At 37.6% G+C, this 23,830-nt stretch overlaps 12 non-coding genes across 12 annotated transcripts; all 12 read right to left on the bottom strand.

Annotated features, from left to right (window-relative positions):
- Positions 1-665: 665 nt before the first annotated feature.
- On the bottom strand, positions 666-738 carry TRNAF-GAA (transfer RNA phenylalanine (anticodon GAA)). Its single transcript has one exon. It is a non-coding gene; the product is annotated as a tRNA-Phe (tRNA).
- A 1,676-nt stretch (positions 739-2,414) lies between these two features.
- TRNAF-AAA (transfer RNA phenylalanine (anticodon AAA)) lies at positions 2,415-2,487 on the bottom strand. Its single transcript has one exon. It is a non-coding gene; the product is annotated as a tRNA-Phe (tRNA).
- Positions 2,488-3,583: 1,096 nt separating this feature from the next.
- On the bottom strand, positions 3,584-3,656 carry TRNAF-GAA (transfer RNA phenylalanine (anticodon GAA)). The gene has a single exon. It is a non-coding gene; the product is annotated as a tRNA-Phe (tRNA).
- Positions 3,657-5,912: 2,256 nt separating this feature from the next.
- TRNAF-GAA (transfer RNA phenylalanine (anticodon GAA)) lies at positions 5,913-5,985 on the bottom strand. The gene has a single exon. It is a non-coding gene; the product is annotated as a tRNA-Phe (tRNA).
- A 1,676-nt stretch (positions 5,986-7,661) lies between these two features.
- TRNAF-GAA (transfer RNA phenylalanine (anticodon GAA)) lies at positions 7,662-7,734 on the bottom strand. Its single transcript has one exon. It is a non-coding gene; the product is annotated as a tRNA-Phe (tRNA).
- Positions 7,735-11,745: 4,011 nt separating this feature from the next.
- Positions 11,746-11,818, bottom strand: TRNAF-GAA (transfer RNA phenylalanine (anticodon GAA)). Its single transcript has one exon. It is a non-coding gene; the product is annotated as a tRNA-Phe (tRNA).
- A 1,676-nt stretch (positions 11,819-13,494) lies between these two features.
- Positions 13,495-13,567, bottom strand: TRNAY-GUA (transfer RNA tyrosine (anticodon GUA)). Its single transcript has one exon. It is a non-coding gene; the product is annotated as a tRNA-Tyr (tRNA).
- Positions 13,568-14,665: 1,098 nt separating this feature from the next.
- On the bottom strand, positions 14,666-14,738 carry TRNAF-GAA (transfer RNA phenylalanine (anticodon GAA)). The gene has a single exon. It is a non-coding gene; the product is annotated as a tRNA-Phe (tRNA).
- Positions 14,739-16,402: 1,664 nt separating this feature from the next.
- On the bottom strand, positions 16,403-16,475 carry TRNAF-AAA (transfer RNA phenylalanine (anticodon AAA)). Its single transcript has one exon. It is a non-coding gene; the product is annotated as a tRNA-Phe (tRNA).
- A 2,844-nt stretch (positions 16,476-19,319) lies between these two features.
- TRNAF-AAA (transfer RNA phenylalanine (anticodon AAA)) lies at positions 19,320-19,392 on the bottom strand. Its single transcript has one exon. It is a non-coding gene; the product is annotated as a tRNA-Phe (tRNA).
- Positions 19,393-20,488: 1,096 nt separating this feature from the next.
- Positions 20,489-20,561, bottom strand: TRNAF-GAA (transfer RNA phenylalanine (anticodon GAA)). Its single transcript has one exon. It is a non-coding gene; the product is annotated as a tRNA-Phe (tRNA).
- A 493-nt stretch (positions 20,562-21,054) lies between these two features.
- Positions 21,055-21,127, bottom strand: TRNAF-GAA (transfer RNA phenylalanine (anticodon GAA)). Its single transcript has one exon. It is a non-coding gene; the product is annotated as a tRNA-Phe (tRNA).
- Between the last annotated feature and the right edge of the window lie 2,703 nt (positions 21,128-23,830).

Consider the following 23,830-nt stretch of genomic DNA (forward strand, 5'->3'; position numbering starts at 1 on the left):
TAAAATATTTTGAGAAATAAAAAAAAAAACTAGAGCTGATTTCAAGAAATATTTTGCAAGAATGTAGGATCCCCTCGCACTGTGCTGAAAGTCAGGATTGAATCAGGTACCTTAAGCTCTTCAGTCTAACGATCTCCCAACTGAGATATTTCAGCCAACAAGTCCCTGTGGCCTCCTGATGTATTATTAATAATTGTAGACGATACATACAGAACCTGGTCATTCTATTTTCGTTTATAGTTATGTGTTAAAGTGTCCAGTATCATTCAGCAGGTAACTTGGTCTGATGAGTGAATATCCTTTTTAGGGGACAAGGTAGGTAGAATTTTTTTTTCCTAAACTCTGAATTGACTTATACTCTGAAACACAGACCTATATGGCCAGGGTGTACAAGCTATGTCATCTGACTACTGACAGTTTTGTATAAGGGGAATTGGAGGCTGATGCAGGCAAAGCTTTACTTTAAAATAAAGCAAGAAGTTGCAAATAAATGAGGCATAGTTGAATACAAGAGAGGTGGAAGCAAGTTTGAAAGGAAGACAGAAAGTAAATAATATGTTGAATTGATTGTGTTGTTGATCAGATTGATAAAAGGTTTTGATAAAGAAGAGCGTTGATTTAACTCCAAACAGCTTTTGTGACATGAAAAGCAGAAGTTGAAATTGTGCCAAAACCCGGGATTGAACCAGGGACCTTTAGATCTTCAGTCTAACGCTCTCCCAACTGAGCTATTTCGGCCTGCTGGTAGTTTGGGTTTTCATCCTTTCTTTTAAACTTCCCAAGAAAATAGATGCTCAACCTCATGCTAGAGCTATGTTTTAAGATGTCCTGTATCATTCATCAGTTAACGGGTGCAATAGGTAAATAGCATTTTTCGGATCCAGGTTAGGTAGCTTTTGTTTTTTACTCTGAATGGACTAGCACCATATTACACAGAGGTATTTGGCCTGAGTAGGTAAGCTATGTCATCTGAATACTGAAATCTGTGTTCAAGGAGAAGTGGAAGCTGATGCAGACAAGAGTTTACTTTACAAAAAAGCATGAAATAGGAAACATTTGTAGTCGAAGCTGAATGCAAGAGAGGTGGAAGCAAATTTAGAAGGAGGACAGAAAGACAATTCTATGTTGAATTGATCATGTTGTCGATCAGTTGATCAAATATTTTGATAAATAAAGAAAGAAAAACTTGAGCTGATACCAAGAAATATTTTGTGAGAAGCAAGAAACCTCTCAGACTTTTCCGAAACCCAGCATTGAACAAGGGACTTTTAGATTTTCAATCTAACACTCTCCCAACTGAGCTATTTCATCCAGCTGGCCATTTTGGCTTTCTGTTGTATTTTTGATAATTGTTAAAGATAAATGCAGACCCTGGTCATTCTATCTGCATGTGCAGTTATGTGTTAAATTGTCCAATATTATTCAGCAGCTAAATTGGTCTGATGGGTGAATTTCCTTTTTAGGAGCCAAGTTAGTTAGAAGATGTTTGTAAACTATGAATGGACTTATACTCAGAGACACAGACCTATATGGCGAGGGTAGGCAAACTAGGTCATCTGACTACTAACAGTTTTGTATAAGGGGAACTCGAGGCTGATGCAGGCAAAGCTTTACTTTCAATTAAAGGAAGAATTGGCAAATAAAGCAGGTAAAGTTGAATACAAGAGAGGTGGAAGCAAGTTTGACAGAAAGAGAGAATGTAAAAAATATGTTGAAATGGTTGTCTTTTCGATCAGCTTGATAAAAGGTTTTGATCATTATAAACAACGTCAATATGAGTTGACTCCAAATAGCATTTGTGGCATGCAAAGCAGAAGTTCAAAATGTGCCTAAACCCGGGATTGAACCAGGGACCTTTAGATCTTCAGTCTACTGCTCTCCCAACTGAGCTATTTCATCCAGCTGGCAATTTTGGCTTTCTGTTGTATTTTTTATAATTGTTAAAGAAAAATGCAGAACCTGGTCACTCTATCTGCATGTGCAGTTATGTGTTAAATTGTCCAGTATTATTCAGTAGCTAAATTGGTCTGATGGGTGAATTTCCTTTTTAGGAGCCAAGTTAGTTAGATGATGTTTGTAAACTATGAATGGACTTATACTCAGAAACACAGACCTATATGGCGAGGGTCGGCAAGCTAGGTCATCTGACTACTAACAGTTTTGTATAAGGGGAACTGGAGGCTGATGCAGGCAAAGCTTTACTTTCAATTAAAGGAAGAATTGGGAAATAAAGGAGGCAAAGTTGAATACAAGAGAGGTGGAAGCAAGTTTGAAAGAAAGACAGAAAGTAAATAATATGTTGAATTAATTGTATTGTCGATTATCTTGATAAAATGTTTTGATCATTATAAACAAAGTCAATATGAGTTGACTCAAAATAGTCTTTGTGGCATGCAAAGCAGAAGTTCAAAACGTGCCGAAACCCGGGATCGAACCAGGGACCTTTAGATCTTTAGTCTAACGCTCTCCCAACTGAGCTATTTCGGCCTGCCAGCAGCTATAGTATTCAGCCTCTTTTTTTGAACAATCCCAGAACAGAGATGCAGAACCTGGATTTTCAATCTGAGGTTAGAGCTGTGTTTTAATGTGTCCTGCATTGTTCAGCAGCTAACTGGTGAAATGGGTGAGTAGCGTTTTTGGGATAAATGTTAGGTCGTTTTTCTTTTAAAACTCTAAGTGGACCAGCACTGTATTACACAGACGTATGTCGCCTGAGTAGGTAAGCTATGTCATCTCAATACTGACAACTTTGTTCAAGGAGAAGTGAAAGCTGATGCAGACAAGAGTTTACTTTGAAAAAAGTATAAAATGGGATAAATTTGTCATCAAAGCTGATGGCAAGAGAGGTGGAAGCAAGTTTAGAAGGAGGACAGAAAGACAACTTTTTGTTGAAGTTATCATGTTGTTGATCAGTTGATAAAATATTTTGAGAAATAAAGAAAAAAAAACTAGAGCTGATTTCAAGAAATATTTTGCAAGAATGTAGGATCCCCTCGCACTGTGCTGAAAGTCAGGATTGAATCAGGTACCTTAAGCTCTTCAGTCTAACGATCTCCCAACTGAGATATTTCAGCCAACAAGTCCCTGTGGCCTCCTGATGTATTATTAATAATTGTAGACGATACATACAGAACCTGGTCATTCTATTTTCGTTTATAGTTATGTGTTAAAGTGTCCAGTATCATTCAGCAGGTAACTTGGTCTGATGAGTGAATATCCTTTTTAGGGGACAATGTAGGTAGAATTTTTTTTTCTAAACTCTGAATTGACTTATACTCTGAAACACAGACCTATATGGCCAGGGTGTACAAGCTATGTCATCTGACTACTGACAGTTTTGTATAATGGGAATTGGAGGCTGATGCAGGCAAAGCTTTACTTTAAAATAAAGCAAGAAGTTGCAAATAAATGAGGCGTAGTTGAATACAAGAGAGGTGGAAGCAAGTTTGAAAGGAAGACAGAAAGTAAATAATATGTTGAATTGATTGTGTTGTTGATCAGATTGATAAAAGGTTTTGATAAAGAAGAGCGTTGATTTAACTCTAAACAGCTTTTGTGACATGAAAAGCAGAAGTTGAAATTGTGCCGAAACCCGGGATTGAACCAGGGACCTTTAGATCTTCAGTCTAACGCTCTCCCAACTGAGCTATTTCGGCCTGCTGGTAGTTTGGGTCTTCATCCTTTCTTTTAAACTTCCCAAGAAAATAGATGCTCATCCTCATGCTAGAGCTATGTTTTAAGATGTCCTGTATCATTCATCAGTTAACAGGTGCAATAGGTAAATAGCATTTTTCGGATCCAGGTTAGGTAGCTTTTTTTTTTACTCTGAATGGACTAGCACCATATTACACAGAGGTATTTGGCCTGAGTAGGTAAGCTATGTCATCTGAATACTGAAATCTGTGTTCAAGGAGAAGTGGAAGCTGATGCAGACAAGAGTTTACTTTACAAAAAAGCATGAAATAGGAAACATTTGTAGTCGAAGCTGAATGCAAGAGAGGTGGAAGCAAATTTAGAAGGAGGACAGAAAGACAATTCTATGTTGAATTGATCCTGTTGTCGATCAGTTGATCAAATATTTTGATAAATAAAGAAAGAAAAACTTGAGCTGATACCAAGAAATATTTTGTGAGAAGCAAGAAACCTCTCAGACTTTTCCGAAACCCAGCATTGAACAAGGGACTTTTAGATTTTCAATCTAACACTCTCCCAACTCAGCTATTTCATCCAGCTGGCCATTTTGGCTTTCTGTTGTATTTTTGATAATTGTTAAAGATAAATGCAGACCCTGGTCATTCTATCTGCATGTGCAGTTATGTGTTAAATTGTCCAATATTATTCAGCAGCTAAATTGGTCTGATGGGTGAATTTCCTTTTTAGGAGCCAAGTTAGTTAGAAGATGTTTGTAAACTATGAATGGACTTATACTCAGACACACAGACCTATATGGCGAGGGTAGGCAAACTAGGTCATCTGACTACTAACAGTTTTGTATAAGGGGAACTCGAGGCTGATGTAGGCAAAGCTTTACTTTCAATTAAAGGAAGAATTGGCAAATAAAGCAGGTAAAGTTGAATACAAGAGAGGTGGAAGCAAGTTTGACAGAAAGACAGAATGTAAAAAATATGTTGAAATGGTTGTCTTATCGATCAGCTTGATAAAAGGTTTTGATCATTATAAACAACGTCAATATGAGTTGACTCCAAATAGCATTTGTGGCATGCAAAGCAGAAGTTCAAAATGTGCCTAAACCCGGGATTGAACCAGGGACCTTTAGATCTTCAGTCTAACACTCTCCCAACTGAGATATTTCGGCCTGCCAGCAGCTATAGTATTCAGCCTCTTTTTTTGAACAATCCCAGAACAGAGATGCAGAACCTGGATTTTCAATCTGAGGTTAGAGCTGTGTTTTAATGTGTCCTGCATTGTTCAGCAGCTAACTGGTGAAATGGGTGAGTAGCGTTTTTGGGATAAATGTTAGGTCGTTTTTCTTTTAAAACTCTGAGTGGACCAGCACTGTATTACACAGACGTATGTCGCCTGAGTAGGTAAGCTATATCATCTCAATACTGACAACTTTGTTCAAGGAGAAGTGAAAGCTGATGCAGACAAGAGTTTACTTTGAAAAAAGTATAAAATGGGATAAATTCGTCATCAAAGTTGATGGCAAGAGAGGTGGAAGCAAGTTTAGAAGGAGGACAGAAAGACAACTTTTTGTTGAAGTTATCATGTTGTTGATCAGTTGATAAAATATTTTGAGAAATAAAGAAAAAAAAACTAGAGCTGATTTCAAGAAATATTTTGCAAGAATGTAGGATCCCCTCGCACTGTGCTGAAAGTCAGGATTGAATCAGGTACCTTGAGCTCTTCAGTCTAACGATCTCCCAACTGAGATATTTCAGCCAACAAGTCCCTGTGGCCTCCTGATGTATTATTAATAATTGTAGACGATACATACAGAACCTGGTCATTCTATTTTTGTTTATAGTTATGTGTTAAAGTGTCCAGTATCATTCAGCAGGTAACTTGGTCTGATGAGTGAATATCCTTTTTAGGGGACAAGGTAGGTAGAATTTTTTTTTCTAAACTCTGAATTGACTTATACTCTGAAACACAGACCTATATGGCCAGGGTGTACAAGCTATGTCATCTGACTACTGACAGTTTTGTATAAGGGGAATTGGAGGCTGATGCAGGCAAAGCTTTACTTTAAAATAAAGCAAGAAGTTGCAAATAAATGAGGCATAGTTGAATACAAGAGAGGTGGAAGCAAGTTTGAAAGGAAGACAGAAAGTAAATAATATGTTGAATTGATTGTGTTGTTGATCAGATTGATAAAAGGTTTTGATAAAGAAGAGCGTTGATTTAACTCCAAACAGCTTTTGTGACATGAAAAGCAGAAGTTGAAATTGTGCCGAAACCCGGGATTGAACCAGGGACCTTTAGATCTTCAGTCTAACGCTCTCCCAACTGAGCTATTTCGGCCTGCTGGTAGTTTGGGTCTTCATCCTTTCTTTTAAACTTCCCAAGAAAATAGATGCTCAACCTCATGCTAGAGCTATGTTTTAAGATGTCCTGTATCATTCATCACTTAACGGGTGCAATAGGTAAATAGCATTTTTCGGATCCAGGTTAGGTAGCTTTTGTTTTTTACTCTGAATGGACTAGCACCATATTACACAGAGGTATTTGGCCTGAGTAGGTAAGCTATGTCATCTGAATACTGAAATCTGTGTTCAAGGAGAAGTGGAAGCTGATGCAGACAAGAGTTTACTTTACAAAAAAGCATGAAATAGGAAACATTTGTAGTCGAAGCTGAATGCAAGAGAGGTGGAAGCAAATTTAGAAGGAGGACAGAAAGACAATTCTATGTTGAATTGATCATGTTGTCGATCAGTTGATCAAATATTTTGATAAATAAAGAAAGAAAAACTTGAGCTGATACCAAGAAATATTTTGTGAGAAGCAAGAAACCTCTCAGACTTTTCCGAAACCCAGCATTGAACAAGGGACTTTTAGATTTTCAATCTAACACTCTCCCAACTGAGCTATTTCATCCAGCTGGCCATTTTGGCTTTCTGTTGTATTTTTGATAATTGTTAAAGATAAATGCAGACCCTGGTCATTCTATCTGCATGTGCAGTTATGTGTTAAATTGTCCAATATTATTCAGCAGCTAAATTGGTCTGATGGGTGAATTTCCTTTTTAGGAGCCAAGTTAGTTAGAAGATGTTTGTAAACTATGAATGGACTTATACTCAGACACACAGACCTATATGGCGAGGGTAGGCAAACTAGGTCATCTGACTACTAACAGTTTTGTATAAGGGGAACTCGAGGCTGATGCAGGCAAAGCTTTACTTTCAATTAAAGGAAGAATTGGCAAATAAAGCAGGTAAAGTTGAATACAAGAGAGGTGGAAGCAAGTTTGACAGAAAGACAGAATGTAAAAAATATGTTGAAATGGTTGTCTTATCGATCAGCTTGATAAAAGGTTTTGATCATTATAAACAACGTCAATATGAGTTGACTCCAAATAGCATTTGTGGCATGCAAAGCAGAAGTTCAAAATGTGCCTAAACCCGGGATTGAACCAGGGACCTTTAGATCTTCAGTCTACTGCTCTCCCAACTGAGCTATTTCATCCAGCTGGCAATTTTGGCTTTCTGTTGTATTTTTTATAATTGTTAAAGAAAAATGCAGAACCTGGTCACTCTATCTGCATGTGCAGTTATGTGTTAAATTGTCCAGTATTATTCAGTAGCTAAATTGGTCTGATGGGTGAATTTCCTTTTTAGGAGCCAAGTTAGTTAGATGATGTTTGTAAACTATGAATGGACTTATACTCAGAAACACAGACCTATATGGCGAGGGTCGGCAAGCTAGGTCATCTGACTACTAACAGTTTTGTATAAGGGGAACTGGAGGCTGATGCAGGCAAAGCTTTACTTTCAATTAAAGGAAGAATTGGGAAATAAAGGAGGCAAAGTTGAATACAAGAGAGGTGGAAGCAAGTTTGAAAGAAAGACAGAAAGTAAATAATATGTTGAATTAATTGTATTGTCGATTATCTTGATAAAAGGTTTTGATCATTATAAACAAAGTCAATATGAGTTGATTCAAAATAGTCTTTGTGGCATGCAAAGCAGAAGTTCAAAATGTGCCGAAACCCGGGGTCGAACCAGGGACCTTTAGATCTTCAGTCTAACGCTCTCCCAACTGAGCTATTTCGGCCTGCCAGCAGCTATAGTATTCAGCCTCTTTTTTTGAACAATCCCAGAACAGAGATGCAGAACCTGGATTTTCAATCTGAGGTTAGAGCTGTGTTTTAATGTGTCCTGCATTGTTCAGCAGCTAACTGGTGAAAGGGTGAGTAGCGTTTTTGGGATAAATGTTAGGTCGTTTTTCTTTTAAAACTCTAAGTGGACCAGCACTGTATTACACAGACGTATGTCGCCTGAGTAGGTAAGCTATGTCATCTCAATACTGACAACTTTGTTCAAGGAGAAGTGAAAGCTGATGCAGACAAGAGTTTACTTTGAAAAAAGTATAAAATGGGATAAATTCGTCATCAAAGTTGATGGCAAGAGAGGTGGAAGCAAGTTTAGAAGGAGGACAGAAAGACAACTTTTTGTTGAAGTTATCATGTTGTTGATCAGTTGATAAAATATTTTGAGAAATAAAAAAAAAAAACTAGAGCTGATTTCAAGAAATATTTTGCAAGAATGTAGGATCCCCTCGCACTGTGCTGAAAGTCAGGATTGAATCAGGTACCTTAAGCTCTTCAGTCTAACGATCTCCCAACTGAGATATTTCAGCCAACAAGTCCCTGTGGCCTCCTGATGTATTATTAATAATTGTAGACGATACATACAGAACCTGGTCATTCTATTTTCGTTTATAGTTATGTGTTAAAGTGTCCAGTATCATTCAGCAGGTAACTTGGTCTGATGAGTGAATATCCTTTTTAGGGGACAAGGTAGGTAGAATTTTTTTTTCTAAACTCTGAATTGACTTATACTCTGAAACACAGACCTATATGGCCAGGGTGTACAAGCTATGTCATCTGACTACTGACAGTTTTGTATAAGGGGAACTGGAGGCTGATGCAGGCAAAGCTTTACTTTAAAATAAAGCAAGAAGTTGCAAATAAATGAGGCATAGTTGAATACAAGAGAGGTGGAAGCAAGTTTGAAAGGAAGACAGAAAGTAAATAATATGTTGAATTGATTGTGTTGTTGATCAGATTGATAAAAGGTTTTGATAAAGAAGAGCGTTGATTTAACTCCAAACAGCTTTTGTGACATGAAAAGCAGAAGTTGAAATTGTGCCGAAACCCGGGATTGAACCAGGGACCTTTAGATCTTCAGTCTAACGCTCTCCCAACTGATCTATTTCGGCCTGCTGGTAGTTTGGGGCTTCATCCTTTTTTTTTAAACTTCACAAGAAAATAGATGCTCAACCTCATGCTAGAGCTATGTTTTAAGATGTCCTGTATCATTCACCAGTTAACGGGTGCAATAGGTAAATAGCATTTTTCGGATCCAGGTTAGGTAGCTTTTGTTTTTTACTCTGAATGGACTAGCACCATATTACACAGAGGTATTTGGCCTGAGTAGGTAAGCTATGTCATCTGAATACTGAAATCTGTGTTCAAGGAGAAGTGGAAGCTGATGCAGACAAGAGTTTACTTTACAAAAAAGCATGAAATAGGAAACATTTGTAGTCGAAGCTGAATGCAAGAGAGGTGGAAGCAAATTTAGAAGGAGGACAGAAAGACAATTCTATGTTGAATTGATCATGTTGTCGATCAGTTGATCAAATATTTTGATAAATAAAGAAAGAAAAACTTGAGCTGATACCAAGAAATATTTTGTGAGAAGCAAGAAACCTCTCAGACTTTTCCGAAACCCAGCATTGAACAAGGGACTTTTAGATTTTCAATCTAACACTCTCCCAACTGAGCTATTTCATCCAGCTGGCCATTTTGGCTTTCTGTTGTATTTTTGATAATTGTTAAAGATAAATGCAGACCCTGGTCATTCTATCTGCATGTGCAGTTATGTGTTAAATTGTCCAATATTATTCAGCAGCTAAATTGGTCTGATGGGTGAATTTCCTTTTTAGGAGCCAAGTTAGTTAGAAGATGTTTGTAAACTATGAATGGACTTATACTCAGACACACAGACCTATATGGCGAGGGTAGGCAAACTAGGTCATCTGACTACTAACAGTTTTGTATAAGGGGAACTCGAGGCTGATGCAGGCAAAGCTTTACTTTCAATTAAAGGAAGAATTGGCAAATAAAGCAGGTAAAGTTGAATACAAGAGAGGTGGAAGCAAGTTTGACAGAAAGACAGAATGTAAAAAATATGTTGAAATGGTTGTCTTATCGATCAGCTTGATAAATGGTTTTGATCATTATAAACAACGTCAATATGAGTTGACTCCAAATAGCATTTGTGGCATGCAAAGCAGAAGTTCAAAATGTGCCTAAACCCGGGATTGAACCAGGGACCTTTAGATCTTCAGTCTACTGCTCTACCAACTGAGCTATTTCATCCAGCTGGCAATTTTGGCTTTCTGTTGTATTTTTTATAATTGTTAAAGAAAAATGCAGAACCTGGTCACTCTATCTGCATGTGCAGTTATGTGTTAAATTGTCCAGTATTATTCAGTAGCTAAATTGGTCTGATGGGTGAATTTCCTTTTTAGGAGCCAAGTTAGTTAGATGATGTTTGTAAACTATGAATGGACTTATACTCAGAAACACAGACCTATATGGCGAGGGTCGGCAAGCTAGGTCATCTTACTACTAACAGTTTTGTATAAGGGGAACTGGAGGCTGATGCAGGCAAAGCTTTACTTTCAATTAAAGGAAGAATTGGGAAATAAAGGAGGCAAAGTTGAATACAAGAGAGGTGGAAGCAAGTTTGAAAGAAAGACAGAAAGTAAATAATATGTTGAATTAATTGTATTGTCGATTATCTTGATAAAAGGTTTTGATCATTATAAACAAAGTCAATATGAGTTGACTCAAAATAGTCTTTGTGGCATGCAAAGCAGAAGTTCAAAATGTGCCCAAACCCGGGATCGAACCAGGGACCTTTAGATCTTCAGTCTAACGCTCTCCCAACTGAGCTATTTCGGCCTGCCAGCAGCTATAGTATTCAGCCTCTTTTTTTGAACAATCCCAGAACAGAGATGCAGAACCTGGATTTTCAATCTGAGGTTAGAGCTGTGTTTTAATGTGTCCTGCATTGTTCAGCAGCTAACTGGTGAAAGGGTGAGTAGCGTTTTTGGGATAAATGTTAGGTCGTTTTTCTTTTAAAACTCTAAGTGGACCAGCACTGTATTACACAGACGTATGTCGCCTGAGTAGGTAAGCTATGTCATCTCAATACTGACAACTTTGTTCAAGGAGAAGTGAAAGCTGATGCAGACAAGAGTTTACTTTGAAAAAAGTATAAAATGGGATAAATTTGTCATCAAAGTTGATGGCAAGAGAGGTGGAAGCAAGTTTAGAAGGAGGACAGAAAGACAACTTTTTGTTGAAGTTATCATGTTGTTGATCAGTTGATAAAATATTTTGAGAAATAAAAAAAAAAACTAGAGCTGATTTCAAGAAATATTTTGCAAGAATGTAGGATCCCCTCGCACTGTGCTGAAAGTCAGGATTGAATCAGGTACCTTAAGCTCTTCAGTCTAACGATCTCCCAACTGAGATATTTCAGCCAACAAGTCCCTGTGGCCTCCTGATGTATTATTAATAATTGTAGACGATACATACAGAACCTGGTCATTCTATTTTCGTTTATAGTTATGTGTTAAAGTGTCCAGTATCATTCAGCAGGTAACTTGGTCTGATGAGTGAATATCCTTTTTAGGGGACAAGGTAGGTAGAATTTTTTTTTCCTAAACTCTGAATTGACTTATACTCTGAAACACAGACCTATATGGCCAGGGTGTACAAGCTATGTCATCTGACTACTGACAGTTTTGTATAAGGGGAATTGGAGGCTGATGCAGGCAAAGCTTTACTTTAAAATAAAGCAAGAAGTTTCAAATAAATGAGGCATAGTTGAATACAAGAGAGGTGGAAGCAAGTTTGAAAGGAAGACAGAAAGTAAATAATATGTTGAATTGATTGTGTTGTTGATCAGATTGATAAAAGGTTTTGATAAAGAAGAGCGTTGATTTAACTCCAAACAGCTTTTGTGACATGAAAAGCAGAAGTTGAAATTGTGCCGAAACCCGGGATTGAACCAGGGACCTTTAGATCTTCAGTCTAACGCTCTCCCAACTGAGCTATTTCGGCCTGCTGGTAGTTTGGGTCTTCATCCTTTCTTTTAAACTTCCCAAGAAAATAGATGCTCAACCTCATGCTAGAGCTATGTTTTAAGATGTCCTGTATCATTCATCAGTTAACGGGTGCAATAGGTAAATAGCATTTTTCGGATCCAGGTTAGGTAGCTTTTGTTTTTTACTCTGAATGGACTAGCACCATATTACACAGAGGTATTTGGCCTGAGTAGGTAAGCTATGTCATCTGAATACTGAAATCTGTGTTCAAGGAGAAGTGGAAGCTGATGCAGACAAGAGTTTACTTTACAAAAAAGCATGAAATAGGAAACATTTGTAGTCGAAGCTGAATGCAAGAGAGGTGGAAGCAAATTTAGAAGGAGGACAGAAAGACAATTCTATGTTGAATTGATCATGTTGTCGATCAGTTGATCAAATATTTTGATAAATAAAGAAAGAAAAACTTGAGCTGATACCAAGAAATATTTTGTGAGAAGCAAGAAACCTCTCAGACTTTTCCGAAACCCAGCATTGAACAAGGGACTTTTAGATTTTCAATCTAACACTCTCCCAACTGAGCTATTTCATCCAGCTGGCCATTTTGGCTTTCTGTTGTATTTTTGATAATTGTTAAAGATAAATGCAGACCCTGGTCATTCTATCTGCATGTGCAGTTATGTGTTAAATTGTCCAATATTATTCAGCAGCTAAATTGGTCTGATGGGTGAATTTCCTTTTTAGGAGCCAAGTTAGTTAGAAGATGTTTGTAAACTATGAATGGACTTATACTCAGACACACAGACCTATATGGCGAGGGTAGGCAAACTAGGTCATCTGACTACTAACAGTTTTGTATAAGGGGAACTCGAGGCTGATGCAGGCAAAGCTTTACTTTCAATTAAAGGAAGAATTGGCAAATAAAGCAGGTAAAGTTGAATACAAGAGAGGTGGAAGCAAGTTTGACAGAAAGACAGAATGTAAAAAATATGTTGAAATGGTTGTCTTATCGATCAGCTTGATAAAAGGTTTTGATCATTATAAACAACGTCAATATGAGTTGACTCCAAATAGCATTTGTGGCATGCAAAGCAGAAGTTCAAAATGTGCCTAAACCCGGGATTGAACCAGGGACCTTTAAATCTTCAGTCTACTGCTCTCCCAACTGAGCTATTTCATCCAGCTGGCAATTTTGGCTTTCTGTTGTATTTTTTATAATTGTTAAAGATAAATGCAGAACCTGGTCACTCTATCTGCATGTGCAGTTATGTGTTAAATTGTCCAGTATTATTCAGTAGCTAAATTGGTCTGATGGGTGAATTTCCTTTTTAGGAGCCAAGTTAGTTAGATGATGTTTGTAAACTATGAATGGACTTATACTCAGAAACACAGACCTATATGGCGAGGGTCGGCAAGCTAGGTCATCTGACTACTAACAGTTTTGTATAAGGGGAACTGGAGGCTGATGCAGGCAAAGCTTTACTTTCAATTAAAGGAAGAATTGGGAAATAAAGGAGGCAAAGTTGAATACAAGAGAGGTGGAAGCAAGTTTGAAAGAAAGACAGAAAGTAAATAATATGTTGAATTAATTGTATTGTCGATTATCTTGATAAAAGGTTTTGATCATTATAAACAAAGTCAATATGAGTTGACTCAAAATAGTCTTTGTGGCATGCAAAGCAGAAGTTCAAAATGTGCCGAAACCCGGGATCGAACCAGGGACCTTTAGATCTACAGTCTAACGCTCTCCCAACTGAGCTATTTCAGCCTGCCAGCAGCTATAGTATTCAGCCTCTTTTTTTGAACAATCCCAGAACAGAGATGCAGAACCTGGATTTTCAATCTGAGGTTAGAGCTGTGTTTTAATGTGTCCTGCATTGTTCAGCAGCTAACTGGTGAAATGGGTGAGTAGCGTTTTTGGGATAAATGTTAGGTCGTTTTTCTTTTAAAACTCTAAGTGGACCAGCACTGTATTACACAGACGTATGTCGCCTGAGTAGGTAAGCTATGTCATCTCAATACTGACAACTTTGTTCAAGGAGAAGTGAAAGCTGATGCAGACAAGAGTTTGCTTTGAAAAAAGTATAAAATGGGATAAATTCGTTCATCAAAGCTGATGGCAAGAGAGGTGGAAGCAAGTTTAGAAGGAGGACAGAAAGACAACTTTTTGTTGAAGTTATCATGTTGTTGATCAGTTGATAAAATATTTTGAGAAATAAAGAAAAAAAAACCTAGAGCTGATTTCAAGAAATATTTTGCAAGAATGTAGGATCCCCTCGCACTGTGCTGAAAGTCAGGATTGAATCAGGTACCTTAAGCTCTTCAGTCTAACGATCTCCCAACTGAGATATTTCAGCCAACAAGTCCCTGTGGCCTCCTGATGTATTATTAATAATTGTAGACGATACATACAGAACCTGGTCATTCTATTTTCGTTTATAGTTATGTGTTAAAGTGTCCAGTATCATTCAGCAGGTAACTTGGTCTGATGAGTGAATATCCTTTTTAGGGGACAATGTAGGTAGAATTTTTTTTTCTAAACTCTGAATTGACTTATACTCTGAAACACAGACCTATATGGCCAGGGTGTACAAGCTATGTCATCTGACTACTGACAGTTTTGTATAAGGGGAATTGGAGGCTGATGCAGGCAAAGCTTTACTTTAAAATAAAGCAAGAAGTTTCAAATAAATGAGGCATAGTTGAATACAAGAGAGGTGGAAGCAAGTTTGAAAGGAAGACAGAAAGTAAATAATATGTTGAATTGATTGTGTTGTTGATCAGATTGATAAAAGGTTTTGATAAAGAAGAGCGTTGATTTAACTCCAAACAGCTTTTGTGACATGAAAAGCAGAAGTTGAAATTGTGCCGAAACCCGGGATTGAACCAGGGACCTTTAGATCTTCAGTCTAACGCTCTCCCAACTGAGCTATTTCGGCCTGCTGGTAGTTTGGGTCTTCATCCTTTCTTTTAAACTTCCCAAGAAAATAGATGCTCATCCTCATGCTAGAGCTATGTTTTAAGATGTCCTGTATCATTCATCAGTTAACAGGTGCAATAGGTAAATAGCATTTTTCGGATCCAGGTTAGGTAGCTTTTTTTTTTACTCTGAATGGACTAGCACCATATTACACAGAGGTATTTGGCCTGAGTAGGTAAGCTATGTCATCTGAATACTGAAATCTGTGTTCAAGGAGAAGTGGAAGCTGATGCAGACAAGAGTTTACTTTACAAAAAAGCATGAAATAGGAAACATTTGTAGTCGAAGCTGAATGCAAGAGAGGTGGAAGCAAATTTAGAAGGAGGACAGAAAGACAATTCTATGTTGAATTGATCATGTTGTCGATCAGTTGATCAAATATTTTGATAAATAAAGAAAGAAAAACTTGAGCTGATACCAAGAAATATTTTGTGAGAAGCAAGAAACCTCTCAGACTTTTCCAAAACCCAGCATTGAACAAGGGACTTTTAGATTTTCAATCTAACACTCTCCCAACTGAGCTATTTCATCCAGCTGGCCATTTTGGCTTTCTGTTGTATTTTTGATAATTGTTAAAGATAAATGCAGACCCTGGTCATTCTATCTGCATGTGCAGGTATGTGTTAAATTGTCCAATATTATTCAGCAGCTAAATTGCTCTGATGGGTGAATTTCCTTTTTAGGAGCCAAGTTAGTTAGAAGATGTTTGTAAACTATGAATGGACTTATACTCAGACACACAGACCTATATGGCGAGGGTAGGCAAACTAGGTCATCTGACTACTAACAGTTTTGTATAAGGGGAACTCGAGGCTGATGTAGGCAAAGCTTTACTTTCAATTAAAGGAAGAATTGGCAAATAAAGCAGGTAAAGTTGAATACAAGAGAGGTGGAAGCAAGTTTGACAGAAAGACAGAATGTAAAAAATATGTTGAAATGGTTGTCTTATCGATCAGCTTGATAAAAGGTTTTGATCATTATAAACAACGTCAATATGAGTTGACTCCAAATAGCATTTGTGGCATGCAAAGCAGAAGTTCAAAATGTGCCTAAACCCGGGATTCTTTAGATCTTCAGTCTACTGCTCTCCCAACTGAGCTATTTCATCCAGCTGGCAATTTTGGCTTTCTGTTGTATTTTTTATAATTGTTAAAGAAAAATGCAGAACCTGGTCACTCTATCTGCATGTGCAGTTATGTGTTAAATTGTCCAGTATTATTCAGTAGCTAAATTGGTCTGATGGGTGAATTTCCTTTTTAGGAGCCAAGTTAGTTAGATGATGTTTGTAAACTATGAATGGACTTATACTCAGAAACACAGACCTATATGGCGAGGGTCGGCAAGCTAGGTCATCTGACTACTAACAGTTTTGTATAAGGGGAACTGGAGGCTGATGCAGGCAAAGCTTTACTTTCAATTAAAGGAAGAATTGGGAAATAAAGGAGGCAAAGTTGAATACAAGAGAGGTGGAAGCAAGTTTGAAAGAAAGACAGAAAGTAAATAATATGTTGAATTAATTGTATTGTCGATTATCTTGATAAAATGTTTTGATCATTATAAACAAAGTCAATATGAGTTGACTCAAAATAGTCTTTGTGGCATGCAAAGCAGAAGTTCAAAACGTGCCGAAACCCAGGATCGAACCAGGGACCTTTAGATCTTTAGTCTAACGCTCTCCCAACTGAGCTATTTCGGCCTGCCAGCAGCTATAGCATTCAGCCTCTTTTTTTGAACAATCCCAGAACAGAGATGCAGAACCTGGATTTTCAATCTGAGGTTAGAGCTGTGTTTTAATGTGTCCTGCATTGTTCAGCAGCTAACTGGTGAAATGGGTGAGTAGCGTTTTTGGGATAAATGTTAGGTCGTTTTTCTTTTAAAACTCTAAGTGGACCAGCACTGTATTACACAGACGTATGTCGCCTGAGTAGGTAAGCTATGTCATCTCAATACTGACAACTTTGTTCAAGGAGAAGTGAAAGCTGATGCAGACAAGAGTTTACTTTGAAAAAAGTATAAAATGGGATAAATTCGTCATCAAAGCTGATGGCAAGAGAGGTGGAAGCAAGTTTAGAAGGAGGACAGAAAGACAACTTTTTGTTGAAGTTATCATGTTGTTGATCAGTTGATAAAATATTTTGAGAAATAAAGAAAAAAAAACTAGAGCTGATTTCAAGAAATATTTTGCAACAATGTAGGATCCCCTCGCACTGTGCTGAAAGTCAGGATTGAATCAGGTACCTTAAGCTCTTCAGTCTAACGATCTCCCAACTGAGATATTTCAGCCAACAAGTCCCTGTGGCCTCCTGATGTATTATTAATAATTGTAGACGATACATACAGAACCTGGTCATTCTATTTTCGTTTATAGTTATGTGTTAAAGTGTCCAGTATCATTCAGCAGGTAACTTGGTCTGATGAGTGAATATCCTTTTTAGGGGACAATGTAGGTAGAATTTTTTTTTCTAAACTCTGAATTGACTTATACTCTGAAACACAGACCTATATGGCCAGGGTGTACAAGCTATGTCATCTGACTACTGACAGTTTTGTATAAGGGGAATTGGAGGCTGATGCAGGCAAAGCTTTACTTTAAAATAAAGCAAGAAGTTGCAAATAAATGAGGCATAGTTGAATACAAGAGAGGTGGAAGCAAGTTTGAAAGGAAGACAGAAAGTAAATAATATGTTGAATTGATTGGAGTTAAATCAACGCTCTTCTTTATCAAAACCTTTTATCAATCTGATCAACAACACAAACAGCTTTTGTGACATGAAAAGCAGAAGTTGAAATTGTGCCGAAACCCGGGATTGAACCAGGGACCTTTAGATCTTCAGTCTAACGCTGTCCCAACTGAGCTATTTCGGCCTGCTGGTAGTTTGGGTCTTCATCCTTTCTTTTAAACTTCCCAAGAAAATAGATGCTCAACCTCATGCTAGAGCTATGTTTTAAGATGTCCTGTATCATTCATCAGTTAACGGGTGCAATAGGTAAATAGCATTTTTCGGATCCAGGTTAGGTAGCTTTTTTTTTTACTCTGAATGGACTAGCACCATATTACACAGAGGTATTTGGCCTGAGTAGGTAAGCTATGTCATCTGAATACTGACATCTGTGTTCAAGGAGAAGTGGAAGCTGATGCAGACAAGAGTTTACTTTACAAAAAAGCATGAAATAGGAAACATTTGTAGTCGAAGCTGAATGCAAGAGAGGTGGAAGCAAATTTAGAAGGAGGACAGAAAGACAATTCTATGTTGAATTGATCATGTTGTCGATCAGTTGATCAAATATTTTGATAAATAAAGAAAGAAAAACTTGAGCTGATACCAAGAAATATTTTGTGAGAAGCAAGAAACCTCTCAGACTTTTCCGAAACCCAGCATTGAACAAGGGACTTTTAGATTTTCAATCTAACACTCTCCCAACTGAGCTATTTCATCCAGCTGGCCATTTTGGCTTTCTGTTGTATTTTTGATAATTGTTAAAGATAAATGCAGACCCTGGTCATTCTATCTGCATGTGCAGTTATGTGTTAAATTGTCCAATATTATTCAGCAGCTAAATTGGTCTGATGGGTGAATTTCCTTTTTAGGAGCCAAGTTAGTTAGAAGATGTTTGTAAACTATGAATGGACTTATACTCAGAGACACAGACCTATATGGCGAGGGTAGGCAAACTAGGTCATCTGACTACTAACAGTTTTGTATAAGGGGAACTCGAGGCTGATGCAGGCAAAGCTTTACTTTCAATTAAAGGAAGAATTGGCAAATAAAGCAGGTAAAGTTGAATACAAGAGAGGTGGAAGCAAGTTTGACAGAAAGACAGAATGTAAAAAATATGTTGAAATGGTTGTCTTTTCGATCAGCTTGATAAAAGGTTTTGATCATTATAAACAACGTCAATATGAGTTGACTCCAAATAGCATTTGTGGCATGCAAAGCAGAAGTTCAAAATGTGCCTAAACCCGGGATTGAACCAGGGACCTTTAGATCTTCAGTCTACTGCTCTCCCAACTGAGCTATTTCATCCAGCTGGCAATTTTGGCTTTCTGTTGTATTTTTTATAATTGTTAAAGAAAAATGCAGAACCTGGTCACTCTATCTGCATGTGCAGTTATGTGTTAAATTGTCCAGTATTATTCAGTAGCTAAATTGGTCTGATGGGTGAATTTCCTTTTTAGGAGCCAAGTTATTTAGATGATGTTTGTAAACTATGAATGGACTTATACTCAGAAACACAGACCTATATGGCGAGGGTCGGCAAGCTAGGTCATCTGACTACTAACAGTTTTGTATAAGGGGAACTGGAGGCTGATGCAGGCAAAGCTTTACTTTCAATTAAAGGAAGAATTGGGAAATAAAGGAGGCAAAGTTGAATACAAGAGAGGTGGAAGCAAGTTTGAAAGAAAGACAGAAAGTAAATAATATGTTGAATTAATTGTATTGTCGATTATCTTGATAAAATGTTTTGATCATTATAAACAAAGTCAATATGAGTTGACTCAAAATAGTCTTTGTGGCATGCAAAGCAGAAGTTCAAAACGTGCCGAAACCCGGGATCGAACCAGGGACCTTTAGATCTTTAGTCTAACGCTCTCCCAACTGAGCTATTTCGGCCTGCCAGCAGCTATAGTATTCAGCCTCTTTTTTTGAACAATCCCAGAACAGAGATGCAGAACCTGGATTTTCAATCTGAGGTTAGAGCTGTGTTTTAATGTGTCCTGCATTGTTCAGCAGCTAACTGGTGAAATGGGTGAGTAGCGTTTTTGGGATAAATGTTAGGTCGTTTTTCTTTTAAAACTCTAAGTGGACCAGCACTGTATTACACAGACGTATGTCGCCTGAGTAGGTAAGCTATGTCATCTCAATACTGACAACTTTGTTCAAGGAGAAGTGAAAGCTGATGCAGACAAGAGTTTACTTTGAAAAAAGTATAAAATGGGATAAATTCGTCATCAAAGCTGATGGCAAGAGAGGTGGAAGCAAGTTTAGAAGGAGGACAGAAAGACAACTTTTTGTTGAAGTTATCATGTTGTTGATCAGTTGATAAAATATTTTGAGAAATAAAGAAAAAAAAACTAGAGCTGATTTCAAGAAATATTTTGCAAGAATGTAGGATCCCCTCGCACTGTGCTGAAAGTCAGGATTGAATCAGGTACCTTAAGCTCTTCAGTCTAACGATCTCCCAACTGAGATATTTCAGCCAACAAGTCCCTGTGGCCTCCTGATGTATTATTAATAATTGTAGACGATACATACAGAACCTGGTCATTCTATTTTCGTTTATAGTTATGTGTTAAAGTGTCCAGTATCATTCAGCAGGTAACTTGGTCTGATGAGTGAATATCCTTTTTAGGGGACAATGTAGGTAGAATTTTTTTTTCTAAACTCTGAATTGACTTATACTCTGAAACACAGACCTATATGGCCAGGGTGTACAAGCTATGTCATCTGACTACTGACAGTTTTGTATAATGGGAATTGGAGGCTGATGCAGGCAAAGCTTTACTTTAAAATAAAGCAAGAAGTTGCAAATAAATGAGGCGTAGTTGAATACAAGAGAGGTGGAAGCAAGTTTGAAAGGAAGACAGAAAGTAAATAATATGTTGAATTGATTGGAGTTAAATCAACGCTCTTCTTTATCAAAACCTTTTATCAATCTGATCAACAACACAAACAGCTTTTGTGACATGAAAAGCAGAAGTTGAAATTGTGCCGAAACCCGGGGTTGAACCAGGGACCTTTAGATCTTCAGTCTAACGCTCTCCCAACTGAGCTATTTCGGCCTGCTGGTAGTTTGGGTCTTCATCCTTTCTTTTAAACTTCCCAAGAAAATAGATGCTCAACCTCATGCTAGAGCTATGTTTTAAGATGTCCTGTATCATTCATCAGTTAACGGGTGCAATAGGTAAATAGCATTTTTCGGATCCAGGTTAGGTAGCTTTTTTTTTTACTCTGAATGGACTAGCACTATATTACACAGAGGTATTTGGCCTGAGTAGGTAAGCTATGTCATCTGAATACTGAAATCTGTGTTCAAGGAGAAGTGGAAGCTGATGCAGACAAGAGTTTACTTTACAAAAAAGCATGAAATAGGAAACATTTGTAGTCGAAGCTGAATGCAAGAGAGGTGGAAGCAAATTTAGAAGGAGGACAGAAAGACAATTCTATGTTGAATTGATTGTGTTGTTGATCAGATTGATAAAAGGTTTTGATAAAGAAGAGCGTTGATTTAACTCCAAACAGCTTTTGTGACATGAAAAGCAGAAGTTGAAATTGTGCCGAAACCCGGGATTGAACCAGGGACCTTTAGATCTTCAGTCTAACGCTCTCCCAACTGAGCTATTTCGGCCTGCTGGTAGTTTGGGTCTTCATCCTTTCTTTTAAACTTCCCAAGAAACTAGATGCTCATCCTCATGCTAGAGCTATGTTTTAAGATGTCCTGTATCATTCATCAGTTAACAGGTGCAATAGGTAAATAGCATTTTTCGGATCCAGGTTAGGTAGCTTTTTTTTTTACTCTGAATGGACTAGCACCATATTACACAGAGGTATTTGGCCTGAGTAGGTAAGCTATGTCATCTGAATACTGAAATCTGTGTTCAAGGAGAAGTGGAAGCTGATGCAGACAAGAGTTTACTTTACAAAAAAGCATGAAATAGGAAACATTTGTAGTCGAAGCTGAATGCAAGAGAGGTGGAAGCAAATTTAGAAGGAGGACAGAAAGACAATTCTATGTTGAATTGATCCTGTTGTCGATCAGTTGATCAAATATTTTGATAAATAAAGAAAGAAAAACTTGAGCTGATACCAAGAAATATTTTGTGAGAAGCAAGAAACCTCTCAGACTTTTCCGAAACCCAGCATTGAACAAGGGACTTTTAGATTTTCAATCTAACACTCTCCCAACTCAGCTATTTCATCCAGCTGGCCATTTTGGCTTTCTGTTGTATTTTTGATAATTGTTAAAGATAAATGCAGACCCTGGTCATTCTATCTGCATGTGCAGTTATGTGTTAAATTGTCCAATATTATTCAGCAGCTAAATTGGTCTGATGGGTGAATTTCCTTTTTAGGAGCCAAGTTAGTTAGAAGATGTTTGTAAACTATGAATGGACTTATACTCAGACACACAGACCTATATGGCGAGGGTAGGCAAACTAGGTCATCTGACTACTAACAGTTTTGTATAAGGGGAACTCGAGGCTGATGCAGGCAAAGCTTTACTTTCAATTAAAGGAAGAATTGGCAAATAAAGCAGGTAAAGTTGAATACAAGAGAGGTGGAAGCAAGTTTGACAGAAAGACAGAATGTAAAAAATATGTTGAAATGGTTGTCTTATCGATCAGCTTGATAAAAGGTTTTGATCATTATAAACAACGTCAATATGAGTTGACTCCAAATAGCATTTGTGGCATGCAAAGCAGAAGTTCAAAATGTGCCTAAACCCGGGATTGAACCAGGGACCTTTAAATCTTCAGTCTACTGCTCTCCCAACTGAGCTATTTCATCCAGCTGGCAATTTTGGCTTTCTGTTGTATTTTTTATAATTGTTAAAGATAAATGCAGAACCTGGTCACTCTATCTGCATGTGCAGTTATGTGTTAAATTGTCCAGTATTATTCAGTAGCTAAATTGGTCTGATGGGTGAATTTCCTTTTTAGGAGCCAAGTTAGTTAGATGATGTTTGTAAACTATGAATGGATTTATACTCAGAAACACAGACCTATATGGCGAGGGTCGGCAAGCTAGGTCATCTGACTACTAACAGTTTTGTATAAGGGGAACTGGAGGCTGATGCAGGCAAAGCTTTACTTTCAATTAAAGGAAGAATTGGGAAATAAAGGAGGCAAAGTTGAATACAAGAGAGGTGGAAGCAAGTTTGAAAGAAAGACAGAAAGTAAATAATATGTTGAATTAATTGTATTGTCGATTATCTTGATAAAAGGTTTTGATCATTATAAACAAAGTCAATATGAGTTGACTCAAAATAGTCTTTGTGGCATGCAAAGCAGAAGTTCAAAATGTGCCGAAACCCGGGATCGAACCAGGGACCTTTAGATCTTCAGTCTAACGCTCTCCCAACTGAGATATTTCGGCCTGCCAGCAGCTATAGTATTCAGCCTCTTTTTTTGAACAATCCCAGAACAGAGATGCAGAACCTGGATTTTCAATCTGAGGTTAGAGCTGTGTTTTAATGTGTCCTGCATTGTTCAGCAGCTAACTGGTGAAATGGGTGAGTAGCGTTTTTGGGATAAATGTTAGGTCGTTTTTCTTTTAAAACTCTAAGTGGACCAGCACTGTATTACACAGACGTATGTCGCCTGAGTAGGTAAGCTATGTCATCTCAATACTGACAACTTTGTTCAAGGAGAAGTGAAAGCTGATGCAGACAAGAGTTTGCTTTGAAAAAAGTATAAAATGGGATAAATTCGTCATCAAAGCTGATGGCAAGAGAGGTGGAAGCAAGTTTAGAAGGAGGACAGAAAGACAACTTTTTGTTGAAGTTATCATGTTGTTGATCAGTTGATAAAATATTTTGAGAAATAAAGGAAAAAAAACCTAGAGCTGATTTCAAGAAATATTTTGCAAGAATGTAGGATCCCCTCGCACTGTGCTGAAAGTCAGGATTGAATCAGGTACCTTAAGCTCTTCAGTCTAACGATCTCCCAACTGAGATATTTCAGCCAACAAGTCCCTGTGGCCTCCTGATGTATTATTAATAATTGTAGACGATACATACAGAACCTGGTCATTCTATTTTCGTTTATAGTTATGTGTTAAAGTGTCCAGTATCATTCAGCAGGTAACTTGGTCTGATGAGTGAATATCCTTTTTAGGGGACAATGTAGGTAGAATTTTTTTTTCTAAACTCTGAATTGACTTATACTCTGAAACACAGACCTATATGGCCAGGGTGTACAAGCTATGTCATCTGACTACTGACAGTTTTGTATAAGGGGAATTGGAGGCTGATGCAGGCAAAGCTTTACTTTAAAATAAAGCAAGAAGTTTCAAATAAATGAGGCATAGTTGAATACAAGAGAGGTGGAAG

This window comes from Triturus cristatus, chromosome 8 (assembly GCF_964204655.1).
Source record: "Triturus cristatus chromosome 8, aTriCri1.1, whole genome shotgun sequence".
NCBI lineage: Eukaryota > Metazoa > Chordata > Amphibia > Caudata > Salamandridae > Triturus > Triturus cristatus.